This window comes from Trachypithecus francoisi, unplaced genomic scaffold, assembly GCF_009764315.1.
Source record: "Trachypithecus francoisi isolate TF-2019V2 unplaced genomic scaffold, Tfra_2.0 Lachesis_group19, whole genome shotgun sequence".
Taxonomy (NCBI): domain Eukaryota; kingdom Metazoa; phylum Chordata; class Mammalia; order Primates; family Cercopithecidae; genus Trachypithecus; species Trachypithecus francoisi.
In genome coordinates, this window is record NW_022681464.1 from 30,223,370 (window position 1) to 30,239,119 (window position 15,750).

Below are 15,750 nucleotides of genomic sequence, written 5' to 3' on the forward strand. Positions count from 1 at the left end.
TGAGAAAGCTGTTCGTAGGCCCCTGTATTTGGAGGAGGTTTAATACCCTATGATACTGAATGGGGCAGTAAGAAAGGATTAAGCATCACTTTCTAGACTGCTTTATTTTTACATGGTATAATGCAATGATCATAATTTTAAAAAATGAAGTTAGTATTCACAGCTATCTCAGACTGACCCATCTGGCTCCTCAGACAGAAAGGAGACTGCAGAGCACATCAAATAGAAGTGGGCACATAGAAGGGCTGTTAGGAGCCTCTTTAAGCTCTACAATCTATTATGGTAAGAGTAAACATTTATAGCAAATAATAGCCAAAATATCATTCAATTGATTTTCTTTCCCTATCTCAGAAAAACAGATCAAAGAAAGGAATATTTAATATTTCTATGGCTTATTCATCTATTCATTCACCTAACAAATATTTATTGACTTTCTTCCTAGACAGTGGTCAGAAGTGGGAGTTTAGTGATGGGTAAAATACACAAGGCCCCTTCTTTTGTGGTGCTTATGGTTTATCGGACACAGGAACGTGAAACAACCACACAGATCACTCGATTGTTCCCAACAGTGAAGGGTCGGTGCAGAGAACTATAAAGCATCTAATGGGAAGGTTGACCTTATCTGGAGTGGTGGGTGGGTAAGAAGAAGTGATACCCCTATGTTTAGACTGAGGCTTAAAGAACTTGGATTGTGGGTGGCTTATTAAGATGTTCTAATGCCATTTTGAAACCAAGCTATTTCCTTCGAAAACCCTCAGTGACAATTATATTATTTATTGGGTTTTATATAGATTTTAATGATTTTCCTCAATCAGTAGGAATAATATTGTGTGCTTTATTGAGATGCTTTCATAGCTATCTGAATCTAGAACTGATAAAAAAAATTTAACCAAAAGTTATTTTCTACATTTTCTATAGACTACAGATGTTGTTTGTATCTTTCTCTCATAAATAGTCTGTGAACAAATAAAATTCAAGCAGTTGAAATGTTTCAAGCAATTGGAGAAGGAAAATTCTGTAGGACAAAACTCCTGTCTTGCCTTTAAGAAAAAATTTTGGACTGGTAAAAAGCTTTGTGTTATGAAGGATAGTTCCAATTTACAGGCTCATGAGCTTATGAGTGGCATTTGCTTCAATCCTTATCTTTATGTTACAGCTATGGCACCCACATATGATAAGTCTTCACTGGCAGAATTTTGAAAAAGTAATTCCAATGCAGTGAATATAAAAAGTGCTATCAAGGAAAAATATTTTTTCTTCCCCGGAATAGAAACCATTATTTAAGCTGTTAGATGCCTCAGGGTTCTATTCATACAAAATCCATCCCTGCAGTCAAAACACATTCTTTTCTAAAGATTTCATATATATGTATATGTTTGTGGATATGTACTTTATGCACGTGTGTGTGTGTAGGTACATATATTTCTGTGATTGAGACCATGGCTTTCCCAAATATTCATAATTAAGAGATAATTATTTTACTACAGTACAGGTTTGGTAGGGTTGTATATGCTCAAATGAAATTAAGTCTAATTTTTCAGTTATTCTGAAGCAGACCGATTTGCACTCGGAGACTAATTTGGAGTTACGCAGCTGGAAGAGACTCTATGCAGATTTTTACCCCCAATAGAATGCTACACATTCATGAAGACTAAACCGAAGCTCAGAAGAAAACCATAGAGCATAATTGGTGATCTGTCTTTTTTTAAAAAGAACAGGCTAGGATGGTTTATTTTAAAAAAGAAAAAAAAGAAGGTCAAAGTGGCAGGAAAAATAATTCAGGTAGGTCTTCCCAACTGAAAGGAATCATCTATTAGGAGATGAGAAACAGATCAATATCAGTTTTCTAACTTCAGCTTTGGTGGTAGATACAGGTTTTGTTATGCTTATTCAATTTGGGGGCCTTTTTATAAAAATAATGCATAAGCATTTTACTTCTGCAAAATGTGTAAAAATCTATGTGATTTCATGAGCACACTGCTGGGGTCCCTGTCAGGGCCTTGGAGGAAGCACTAAGGGCCTTGAGGCTGAGCCTCACTGCTTTCATGACACAGTCACCTCTGTTCTGCTTATCTCTGTACACAAAAGAATGCTCAAGTGTTTAGTATAGGCTTAAATTTACGTTTACATTTTTAGCATCTGGATTTTAGGAAAAGTTTCTTAGGAGAATAAAATGAAGGTGCTAAAGTGTGTGCTATAGGAGATGAAAATGATAAAGTATCAAGCAGGACCCAAGTCTTAGAGAATGACATTTTAGTGTTTACTAAGGAATTTACATTACAACTCAGAATATCTATCACATTAATGATGTAACAGTTACCGATTCAGATCCAAATGATGAACAGATCCTACACCTTAAGGGTGTTCTTTAACAATAAGTTGAAGGAAAAGGCATATTTTGAATATGTGGCATTTCATACACTCCATTCTAAAAGGATCTTGGATATTGTCAACTGTCTTTTTTGGCAATTTTGGAAACTGAATAAACCCAAACTCAGCTTAGGTATAATTGGCTGCACAACATACAATCTCAAGGATCTTCTTTTAGAGGGAGCTGGAACCTGACTCCTGGCTTGGTGGGGCAATCAGAAGCCGGCAGCATATTCAGGGGACAGAGTGGATTACTAACCCACACATAGGCAACCTGGAAAGGAGAGTCTGTTGTGTGTGGTCCCTGAAGTGGGTAAGCCTACAAGAATCCCCAGTTGTCAACTAATAGCCATGAAGTAATGGATAGGTAATCCACTTGTTTTATGATATCAGAACTTCCATTCTTAAGGGCAAGGACATGCCGTAAACTAAAAGAGGTCAGTTTTCCATGTTAAGACTTGCATGGCCCAAAGAATGAATGAAATCATGCATTCATTCATCCCCTGGGAATACAGGGGTGAGCAAAACAGGTAAGGTTCCTTTCTTTATGAATCAAATATAAGTACTAACAAGTGTTGAATAGTAAGCTGTGATAAATGCCACAAAAGAAAAGTGCCAGGTGGCATGAGAGTATTTAACGGGGAGACCTAGTTGAATCTGTTGTCGTTGTTTTTGTTTTTAGAATTTTTGTGTTTGTGGTGGGCCCTTTCAGTTCACTTTTTTAGTATTTTCCTCCCCTGGGCCATCAAAAAAGGCATCACATTAGAGATCCTCAGGGTCTTGCTCAATTTATGCCCTGAGAGCACAGGTACACTTAGAGACTTGAGCTAGAAATGTCCTGGGAATTGAGGCTTTTATAGACATTCTGAGCAGTTTGAGGTTTAGCTACATCAGAGCTACTGTAGGCTAGCTGTCCGGGGGCTTTGCAAGAGAAAGGAGATCAGCAGTTAGAGGAATTGACCCCAAGGGACAAGGCATTGTGCTGGAAGTCCGGTATTTCCAGTCTGAAAACAGGTGTAAGTGGAAAACGGCAGTTAGAGAAATACATCTTCTGGATGTTTTCACTCCTCAGAAGAGTTTCAACGAGCAATTGGGGCCATGATCTGGACAGTCTGAATGAGGTTTTTGTTTGTTTGTTTGTTTTTTGTTTTGCTCTTTTCCTCTGTGGACATTAGCTCCCTGAAAGTAAGCTCTGAGAATTAGAAGTAGAAAACCCTGACCACTGAAAGTGAATTGCTTTGGGGCCTTGAGCCGTTCACACTCATTTAAAGGAGTTTCTTTCTGTTTTGAAGCATTGTCATCCACAGTGTGTTGGCTTTTGTCCCCAGAGAAGCAAAATGGCTGCTGCAGAGGCAGGCACCGCTCCTTACACAAGGGCAGCAGGAAGCTAGTGAAAGGCATTTCATTAGAATGTGTGCTGTTTGAGGGCAGGGCTTTGAGGGTCTGGTTCATTGCTGTGTGCCCAGAGCACAGTTCCCGGCACGTGGTAGGTCCTTGCTATTTATCTGTGAAATGAATGACTGAATAGATTACTCTTTCGTTTAGTACTATTTCCTCTTGAAACAAAACTTTTAGAACCCAGAGGTTGGCAGCCCTTCCTGCCAAGAGCAGTATAAAGATTCTAATGTCCTCAATGTCCAGCTCTGGAATCGATGCTTCGATTCCGTCAGCCATATTACTCACTAAGTCCTCCACTTCCTGATGCTTTTTAATAATGGTTGTTTATTTAAGAAACTGTTGCTATGTAAGCAAAGGAAGGATTGATATTTATCAATAACTAACAGTAATATGCTGAATTTCAATTAAAGGTGAGTGGCAGAAACAGGGAAAAAATACAGTGCTCTAAAATATAGTCCAATGCGGGAGAAGTTTTGGTGAATGAGCTGGAAATGTTAATCAGATGTCTGGCTTACTTAATTAAATTATCATTGTGGTTAAGAATACAGATTCAGTTTTAAGAGATCATGTGATCCATAGAATCTTTAAAATGTTGCAAATACCATGGTCCAGGTGTGGAGGTTATATTGCGTATCCAATTATATGCAATATTATATATAACATCTAGTTGCATTGTATTTTAAATATGCAGTTTCTAAATTTAAAATTACATTTTTAAATGGAATGGTGACTTAGCTTTCACACTGTGATTTTTAAACATTTTATCAGAGCACTGGAATGCTCTTCTGTGTGCAGATGAAATTGGCCATCTTTCAGGTTTCATTCACTGAAAATAAATATTAATATTTAATTTATATTAATAATTACTTTATTAGTGTTAATTAAATAACTATTTAGTTTTTAAAAAGATGTCACATAATTAGGGATATCCAAATCAAAATCACAATGAGATCCCACTTTACACCCCCTAAAATGGCTAAAATAAAAAAGAACAAGCATTGGCAAGAATGTGAAGAAATTGGAGCCCACAGACATTCCTGCTAGTGGGAATGTAAAATAGTGCAGCCACTTTGTAAAGTAGTTTGGCACTTCATTAAAATGTTAAATGTACATTTACCATGTGACCCAGCAATTCTGCTACTAGCCATATGCACAAGAGAAATGCAAACATAAAAGCTTGTAAATAAAAGTTCATAGCAGCACTATTCACAATAGCCAAAAAGTGAAGGCAACTCAAATATCCATCAGCTGATGAATAGATAAATTAAATGTGGTATATCCATACAATGTAGTATTATTCGACCATAGCAAGGAATGAAGTTTCAGTGCATGCTATGCCATGGATGAACCTTGAAAACATTATGCTGAGTGAAAAAAGCAGTCACAAAAGGCCACATATGTTATGATTTCATTTGTGTGAAATGATCAGAATAGTCAAATTCATAGGGAAAGAAAGTAGATTAGTGGTCGCCAGAGGCTGGGGGTGATCGGGGAGTGACAGATAATGGATTTGGGTTTCTTTTTCAGGGGATGAAAATGTTCTATGATTAGTTACTGGTGATGGTTGCATAACTCTGAATATACTGAAAAACATTAAATAATGCACTTTCAAGAAATGAATTTTACGGTATGTGAATTATATCGCAGTAAAACTATTATTAAAAAGATGCTTACAATTCTTGACTGTTTCTAGAGTGTGAGCTGGTCTTAAATTGGGAATAAAAAAGATTTGGGAGACTTTTCACTCCACTTTTCCCTCATTCCTTGTCTCTGCTGTTCACATCCTATACTTGAAGGAAGGAGAGAGAGAGAATGAGAAAACTAAAGGAGAAGAAAATATGGCACATTCTGGAGAATGTCTCACTGTTTTAGAAGAAAGTGACTGAAATTATATAATGGCAATAAAGAATTCAAGGTATATTTCAACTATACCCAAAATCTCAGTATGATGGCTTCCTTTGGCATGGAGAAAAATATCATAATTCTTTTTTAAAATATAAAATGAAAGCAATTAACTTTTACTGGTATTTAGAATATCTACTTACATGAAATTTATAAATATATGTGTGTCAAGGGTCCATGCTTACAAACTTTTTCTTCATAAATGTGCACAATAAAAAAAGTTGATGAAAAGTTTGGAGACCATTATCTTAGTTCATGACATTGTAGGAAACAGTAGCCTTTCAAGATTAAGGGCAGAGACTGGGCAGAGACTTGGCAATCTGACAGTCCGAATTCAAACTCAGCCCATGCTCTGTAACTTTAAGTTATGTGCTTCCTGAAGCCTATCATCAGTCAGTGTCCAATCAGGAAAACACCAACTAGTTCAACAGAGGAAATGCAATGTGGGGAACTATGTGAAAAGGTGTTAGAGGGGCTAAAAGTTCAGTAGGAAATAGTGAGGCAGCACCAAGATTTGCACTGCTAGTACTAGAGGGAGAAAAGGATGAGAGAGAGTGTTAACAGGGACCAGGATGGAGAAGGAGAGGACCCTGGAAGGGAGGAGCCGTCCAGCAAGAGCTGGAACCACTGAGAAACAGCCCCTTTCAGAGACAGTGCGCCACCCAGGGGAGGGAGGTGAAATACCCTGATTCCTCCCTCGCGGCTGTCTGCCGCTGCCAGAGCCTATTATTGACTGACCCCACCCAGAAACCGCTGGCAGAGGAGGCTGGGAAGTTAAATTTACTGGGCTCAGTCCCCCTGCAAAGTGAAGCAAGCAGTGTGCATGAATGAACACATGAAGTTTCCTCCTCTTTAAGAGAAGAATAATAAAGTGTGAACTTCATAGGATTATTGACCATACTAAATGAGATCATGAGAAACCCTTAGTAGAGTCAGGCACACTGTAAAGTGCTCAAGAAGTATTAGCTAATATTTCACAGTGTGACTTTAAATAGGGACACTCAGCATACTGGAAATCAACATTTTTGCTATTCTAAAATATCATTGCTTCATTAAAGAAATATTAGTGACATAATTAGATGAGTTTAGTAAAGTTATTTTACAATATTGATGTTGAAAGACAATTTAACACTGATATTTTAGGTTAATTGTGTAATAATGGCAAAACAGGATGACCAATAATTAAGTAAGTGGAATAGTGCAGAGTGTGGACTGGAGAGCCAGGAGACCAGAGGTTTGTCCTAGCTCATTGGTAACAAGCTGTTTGACCTTGGACTCCGGCCCTCAGAGGCTTTATCAGTGAAATCAGCAGCCTAGACTAGATGATTGCTGATTTTCTCCTGACATTGCTATTCTCTGACTGATATTCACCTTAAAGGCATATAGTGCATAGAGAGTGTTTTCAATGCACTTTCTCCTTTAAGGCCTCATGTTATCCTTACAGTAAATCCAAGAGGTAGGAGGAAGGACAGGGGAGCACCACTCTTCATATTTTACAGGTGGGAGATAGGATGCAATTTGTCCAAACTACACAACAACTCAATCGACCGAAGTAGAGCTGGACTCTAAGCCTCTTCCTATTCTAGCACCCAAGGTATTTGAATAGTTGTCAGGGACTGAAGAAGAATGAACAGTGCACCCATGGAGTCAGACCGTTTTTTGCCCATGTGACTAAACGAATGGTCCATTTACATATTATGTGATGATTCAGAATGTGGCACTCCTGGAATATGACATTCATGTGAACATTAATGATGACACTAGATATTTAGCCCATATTTAGGTGATACCTGTTGTTGCTGTTGTTAAATGTGCTTTCCAAAAGAAATTGCATAGAGCGCAGAAGGCCATTATCAAATTCTTTAATGATAAGGACACTGACTACTCTCCTGTTTTTTTCCTCTATTACTGTTTATCATTCACATAAGGGCAGATGTCACTGTAAAATTGTTCAAGATGGCTTTCTTTTTCATGAAGAGAGATCAGAAGACTGACTTCTTTATACCCACATACAAGTCAAATACAGCACATGCAAGTAACCTAACATTAAAAGGCAATACAGTAACATGTCAATTATATCAAACTTAAAGTAGTTAGAATTAATTTAATTCATGTTCAATCCAGTAAAAACAAATTGCTTATCCAATAGCAAATAATTTAGATTCTAAAGTAAAAAGATCACCCCATCTGTCTATTAACTGCCTCCAGAATTGATGTTAATTATTATGATCATCAGTGAGGCATGATCAATGCACAGTGTTTAATCCTGTGCTGGGCCCAGAACAAAGCTTAGCTTCTGCTCCATTAAATGAGGCTTTTTTTTCCCCCCTCTCAACAGGAACTCACTGAAGTCAGAACAGTTGAGTTATAACTTATACCCTTGGACTTTCCTTCTTTTTAGGATAGTTCTTGTTTAAAGATAAAGTAAGGTACATGAAAATTTTAAAGGCTTTATTTGAGCAGACAGCAATTCATGAATCTGGCAACTTCAGACTGCAAGCATTTGGGCGCTCTACCGAAGGGGCACGGGAAGGATTTTATAGGGTGAATGTGGAAGCAATGTAAATAATCCCTGAGTTAGAGGCTAGTTGGTGGTTTCTGACTGGCCTAGAGAATGGCTGTTTCACTGAGTTGGTTTCCAGTTTGCTTGTGTAGGAACTCAGGGCTCTGAAGCTACCCCAGTCTAATGGCCTCCCAAATGATTATTTAATGATTTTCCTTAAGAGAAATAGGCTATGTTTGCTTTGCAGCAGTAGATTCAAGAAAAATATTCTTTCTTATTTACTGCTACTGAATGCAATTGATACTACTTTACATATTATGCATCCCATACAATAAGATAAAAATTACTTGATTTGGGTACTTGAACCAAATTCAAGTTCTGATTACATATGGATTATCATTAACATTCTTTTTATGCAAATGTAAAAGTAACACCATCTTGGTATTCTTTTTTTTTTTTTTCCATAGTATTCTTTGGAAAGCCTCAATGTGTCATTTTCTTCTTGCTCCACTCTTCTTCCTTTCCTTGCTTTTTTGTTTTCTTCCCTTTCCCTCTTCTTTAGGCCAATTATTTCAATTTCCCTTTTCTTCTGTCTCTTGCCTTTTATCCTTTCCCTGCTAAACCTGGAGTTATCTGCACTGTGTACCAGCTGTTTCTTTTTAGGGTCTAGTTTTCTTATTTTCTTATTCTGATTTCTTATTGTTCTCACTGTTGAACTGCAAGTTGGAAATGTTGTTGCTCAGGAACTCTCCATCCAGTTGGAGTTGTTTTGGAGAACTAGAGCTTCTCAGTCTGTGATACAGCCAACAGCAAGTCTCTGCTTATTAAATCCTGGTTAAACAGGAGATGCTGGGCATAAGATGGGAGCAGAGTAGGTAAAACAAAGTGGAAAAACAGACAGGAGGTGCTGTGAGGCAGGCAAAGAAGGATAGTAAATTGACGTTGCCTTCTAGAAACTCATCTCTGGGAAAATGAATAGCAACCTGATATCACACAAAAATGGAAAAGGGACATGTTTCTTAAAACGAGAGGGAAAACTGACCTATTAAGCCCAACCCAGCCAGCTTCTATTCTTTTTACTGTCCATCGCTCTAGCTTGGCTGAAGCTTTTATTATTATTATTTTTTAAATTGCTTTGTAGGTGTTCCCTGGAGTAGAAAATATTATCTGACCCAAGATTACAGAAGCCTTGACCTGTGCTTTGGAAAAGAAATGCAGCCCTTCTAAATTCAAGAATTATGTTAGAAAAGTAGAGAAATATTTAAAATAAACCATATGGGTAGAAACTATCGTGAGGGTGAAGTGCTCTCATGGTGACTGAGGCTTTCAGGTCTATGAAATCACAACTGATAGGAGTCAATATGGTCACTGGGGACTCCCCACCTGGGCTTGGGGATTCCTACTGTCTCCCAATACCACTCAGAAAGGTGTGTTGAAGTTGAGATGTGGCTTGGGAGCAGATACGACACTGAATCTCCGAATGAGGTCTCTGACCTGCTCCAGGGTCTACATTTTTAGGAGAGTTCCCTAGTCATTATTTTTAGAGACCACCTTTAGAATAAAGTCTCACATATTTGTGCATCATTATCAGTGCAATCTAGGCAGTCGTTCCCTGAGGCCATTTTTATTTGTGATGGTGATAGATGAGTAGCTATGGGGCCACAGCAATGTGGGGAGAGCTGGGAGCAGCATTTGCTATGCCTCGCTCTTCCATCCATTTGTTTGTATTTGAATGAACCCTGTCCTCTCCCCTCTTAGCTGTGCAGAGCCTGGAGCCTGTACTTCTGCAATACAGTTGAATCATCCTTCCCTGTCACTCCTCCAAGGAACCCTGCCCTTCTCTCACTAACTGGTCATACTTATAACCTTGTTTTTCCCTTTGTTCATTTTAAACTTTATGCTATTGTTTGTTAATTTATTAATTGCTCCCCCCCTTCGGCTTCATTGTTATTAACTATTGTGCATTTTAATGGTATTTACTTCCCTCATTGCTAGTATTTATCGCTTTGCTATCAATTCCCTATTCCCAGCTGTTGTTTCGAAATAGCATTATATATTATTATGTTTCTTCATTGCCTCTTCTCTCTGTCACAGCTGACTGCTTGTTTACCTCTCCCTCTGTGGACTTCCCTATCATTCTCTTTCTTCCCCCAATTGCTTTGAATACTTTGTTGAACTTCCCTCTATTCACTGCCCTTCCAATAAAATGTGCCCTATTCTTCGATTCCCCTTTCCTTTTTCTCTCATAGCTTTCTCTGCTGCCTTGGGGGCATTTTACAGTGCATTTATTCCCTAAACCACAGCTGGGGTCCCACTCCCCCTAGCTCTCCGACCTTTCTGGTTCAGTTTCAGCTTTTCTCCTCAACCTGCTGATCCACATCTCCCAACACTCCCAATCCCAAGGCTGCCATTCTTGCAATCTTCTTTCTGCTCTGGACTCAGGTTTCTGCTCCGGTTTTCACCTCGCTGATTTCTGTCACTTCCACATTTTTTGAATTTATTGATTTTTTACAAATTGAATCATCTAGCTTAGGCTTTTATTCTAAATACATGATATTCCCTCCCCACAAAAAAATCTACTCTACATGTATCTCTTCCTCTAGAACTGATGCATGTTAATATTTATTGAGCATTTCCTGTGTATTAGGCCTATGCTTAAGGAACAGTTGTAAGATACTTTATATATTGTATCTCTTTGAATCCCAGTAAGAAAAGTAGCTGGTAGGACAGAGTGCTATTCCTCCTACTTTACAGATGGAGACCTGAGGCTGGTGGGTGCTGTGTTTGTCCTCTCTTAGCTGTTAGTGAGTGGTGGGCTGGGCTGTAAGTCAGGTCTCCCCCAAGGACACAAGCCCTCAATGGCTGTGTTCTGCAGTCCCACTGACAACAACCATTAGGATGGAAGGAGGGCAGCCTCCCCCTTTCCATGGCCTCCATTTTTAGCAAGTTTCTTTTCTCATAAAGGAGTTTAACTCTCATTTTCTATCACAGTGTAGCTGGCATTTTCTCTCTTTACACCACTTTGTCAAGACTATTCCATCTGTTTTTCCCATTCTGCGGGAAGGAGAGCTGTCTGGCAGTTGACAATACGTGCAGATGCAGGCAGGCAGGTGATTGGGCAGGTAGCAGGTGGCCCAAGGATGCTGTCACTAGGCAGCAGCAGGAAGCCACAGGACTGGTGAGTGGGCAAATCTCCAGATGGACTCAGGGGCACAAGGACCTATTCCTGTTTTTTTTTTGTTTTTTTTGTTTTTTTTGTTTTTTTCAGTGGAGACGGGGTTTCATCGTGTTAGCCAGGATGGTCTCGATCTCCTGACCTCGTGATCCGCCCGTCTCGGCCTCCCAAAGTGCTGGGATTACAGCCTTGAGCCACCGTGGCCGGCCTAACAAGGACCTATTCCTAAGGGACCTGGGGCATCTGACTGGGAACAAAAGCAGGAAATCAAGCATTGGAGAAAGTATGGGTCTCATTACTGGAACTGGGGTAGATGATGTCCTGTACAGAAAGAACAAGACAAAGCCCAGGACCAGTGTCCAGGCTCAGGCTGACTTGAGATGGAGCTAGTCCTTGGGATTTGTCCCAGAGTTAGCAGTACGTGAAACTATCTGATCTAGGTATGAAGAGAGAAGGCCTTGGAAAGGGGTCCTGGGAAGGGAGAGTTCGGCTTAGATCTAAGAGGTGTTATGTAAAGGAAGTTGGGCAGTAGGCAGTGATTAAGAGTGCCTTGAATCATTCCCCCAAATCCTTCTCAGATTGGTTTGAAAACATGTTAAAGGTGGTGATTTGAATCAACTCATGTTCTTGTTTGGAGTCCATGCAATGTGTTAATTACCTAGGTTGCTTCTGAAGAGTGGTACTGCATTAACAAGACAGGTAGCTTGGATGCCTATTTGCAGAAAACATTTTTTCTTGATGCGGTAGGAATCACTTTTCCAGTAGTAGTGAAAATTTCCATGTTTCTTATGATGCCTCTGTGGCCAAGTGATGGCTGGAGTGAGTTTAGTCTCTGGCAGTGAGACAAAAACCTTTCCTGATCCAATCACCTAAATAAGAACTTTTTTCTACTCTGATTTGGCCCAGTACTTTGTTTCTCTAACACGGTGAAAGTAAGCAGCAAATATCCTCAGAAAATGGTGGCTGATGGGTGTGGCATGGCCCGCATCCCCTTTAACAGGCTGTTGCAGTCATCTCTTTTTTTTTTTTTTTTTTGAGACGGAGTCTCACTCTGTCGCCCAGGCTGGAGTGCAGTGGCCGGATCTCAGCTCACTGCAAGCTCCGCCTCCCGGGTTCATGCCATTCTCCTGCCTCAGCCTCCCGAATAGCTGGGACTACAGGCGCCCACCACCTCGCCCGGCTAGTTTTTTTGTATTTTTTTAGTAGAGACGGGATTTCACCGTGTTAGCCAGGATGGTCTCGATCTCCTGACCTCGTGATCCGCCCGTCTCGGCCTCCCAAAGTGCTGGGATTACAGGCCTGAGCCACCGCGTCCAGCCCGCAGTCATCTCTTAAGTTGCTACAAAGTTGGCTGTTATGGACATTGAGCTCACTGCCCATGAAGCCGGTGGCCTGCAGCCATAAGCTGCTTGGAACCGGAGTACAAAGGGAACTGATTGTGTAGGACAAGTCCTGCTCCTGCTCCTGTTCCAGAGTTCCCTGTGGGATCAGACTACCTCACACCCTTTCACCAAAGACCTCTCCCACCACTGATGAACCACAAACATTCCAAGCCCTGTATCAAATGCTGCTGTAAGAGAAGATGTACAGGTGTGGAAGATAAATGTGGTATATATAGGAGAGTTGTTTGTTAACCTCTCTGGTGACCAAACCATTCCAAGTTGGTGCCAAAGTCCCACAAACCTGACTTTAAGCCACTGTGATTTGATCTGAGGCATCAATGGGTCCCTTCAAAAGGGTGGGTTGAAATGTGTTCACTTTCTGAACTCTCTTCCCTTGTGGACATTACAGTCTTAGAACACTGATAGGGATAATCATAGTTGTTACATTTGATTTGACTTGCTAAAACTGCTCAAAGCTGAATATAGACATTTAATTATAATTCAGGAATGTTACAAATTCAAGATTGTTGCTTTTCATGAGACATTTTTAAACCAAATTTTCAATGCAATAAATAAAGTTCAATATCAAAAAAAAGAAATTTGTTCACTTTCCATTCCATGAGTGAAGTTTTGAACAGACTTAATAAATAGCAAGAGGAGGAATTACTAGGAGGGCCAATAATAAGATGATAAGAATAATAGTTACCATTATTGAATACCTAATGTGATGGGTGCCAGGCAGTGTGCTTACACAATCTATCTTCATAACCCTGTTCGCCTCTAAAATCACCCTGCTAGGGGAGTGGGGAAGGGACTACAACTGCTTCCAGTCACGGTCCTGGAGTGGGGCAACACTTCCCAGCTGGATGGGACCCCACTGCAAAGTCCCTTCCCTCTTTCTGCCTGCTGCAACAAGGCTTGAACCAGGCAGACAAAGACAATGCTCTAGTGAATCATGAAGAAATGTGCTGGGGAAAGTCTCACTGTCCAAAAGAGTGGGGTAGCCAAGCTGACTTCCAGTGTGGGTTACCTAGAAAATGGAGGACATTTCTATCTGGTTTGGATCATTGTGTTTCGGGGCTCTCTTCATGACAGCAGTTTGTTCTTACTCTCTAACTAATATAGTAAATATCATTGTCTTCACAAGATCACACAGAGCAAGATCGATTTGGATGAAGATGTTTCTGCTTGAAAGGCCATTTGAGGAGTAGTCAAAAGATTTTAGTTCCCTAGAAAGTATAACCCAGAGGCCAGGCACCGTGGCTCAGGCCTGTAATCCCAAAACTTTGGGAGGCCAAGGTGGGTGGATCACGAGGTCAGGAGATTGAGACTATCCTGGCCAACTTGGTGAAACCCCGTCTCTACTAAAAATACGAAAATTATCTGGGTGTGGTGGTGTGCCCCTGTAGTCCCAGCTACTCGGGAGGCTGAGGGAGGAGAATTGCTTGAACCCAGGAGGCAGAGATTGCAGTGAGTCGAGACTGCGCCACTGCACTCCAGCCTGGCGATAGAGCGAGAATCCGTCTCAAAAAAAAAAAAAAAGTGTAACCCAGAAAGGCTGGTAGTGATAAGTAAAGGGCCAGGAAAAGGTAAGGTGAAGACAACATCACAGGGAGAGTCTGGGAAGATTCTGGGAAGCCACGAGAGGGGGCTTTAGGATCCCAGGGCCCAGCCCTTGACAGGGCACCCACAGTAAGTGTTGGGGGTCACTCAGGAAGAGGGGACCAGCTTTTGAATTTCTGTATGATGTGTAGTCTACAAGAAACTCTAAGGCAGGTCTTCCCAAACTCTGTAGTATAGACCAGACAGCTGGAACTCTTGTCAAAATGCAGATTCTAATTCAGAAGGTTTGGGCTGGCCAAGGCCTGAGATTTTGCACTGTTCCCATATTGCCAGGTGATGCTGATGCTATTGGTCAGAGGACCACACTTGGAATAACAAGAACCTGTGAGGCTTTCCATTTGGAGGGTGAGCATCTCAGAGTTCAAAGTCCAGTTTTCCAGGAAGTCCTGATATTTAAGTGAACAAACTCTGTACGCTTGTGCTTTAAATTACAAAACTATTCCCAGAGTGCCTTTCAGAGAAGTACCTGCCCATAAAGACACCTGGATTGTGCCTTCTGTCCAATTTAACTCAGAGGCTGCATGCATTTTGCAGGTACTGGTCTTTAGGTGACAGGATTTTATAGTCATGAGATGCAGTGGTATGCTATAGATCAAAATATTTTTTACTCGTGTGACTGTAATCTATGGGGAAGGGGTGAAATGGCCAATTTATTATAATGCAGAATATAAAAAGATCAAAGTCCTATAGCACGCAGCCACGATGCTGTCCACAGAAAAGGAGCAGGAGCTCACGGGAAAATGTTCGTGTAATATATGAGGCATTAAAAATTCTGTTACATTATTCTTGCCACCAAGATTGTAATGAAAATGGGAAATGGCACCAACTTAACCCATTCTCATTACAATAGTTAGATGGTAATCTCATGTTCTCCCCTCAAGAGAATGCTAAATGAGATTTTAAACAAAAGAGAGGACAGAGAAGTATGGAGAATAAAGGAGCAAATAGAAATTGGAAAGTTGAAAAAGTGATGCATGATAGACTTCTCAGTGCTCGTTTGAGGCTTTCTCTTTACTTTAGCAACCAGAACAAAGCATAGGGCATTACGAAGACCAATTGATGCCATGTAGAAAATCTATAGCACAACCCAAACATGGTAAGTATGTAACACAGAAAGGAAATTGTCGAGCACAAATTTGGTCTTGCACTTTGATAAATTAGCCCACTTTAGATTAGAAGAAAAAATATGAAATTACAAAAAAGAAAAAACCAAAAACCCAAACCATGCAAAAGCAAACAAACAAACAATACAACTCTATGGGAAGTATCTTGTGGTAAAGGTTATTGTCTGCACACAGTTTCTAGTTTGTTATTGAAGTATGTATTTTTTTTTTTTTTTTGGTACTGGATATTCTAAACTCTCTGTGTATTTTATTTTTCCAGCATGTCTCAGCTTC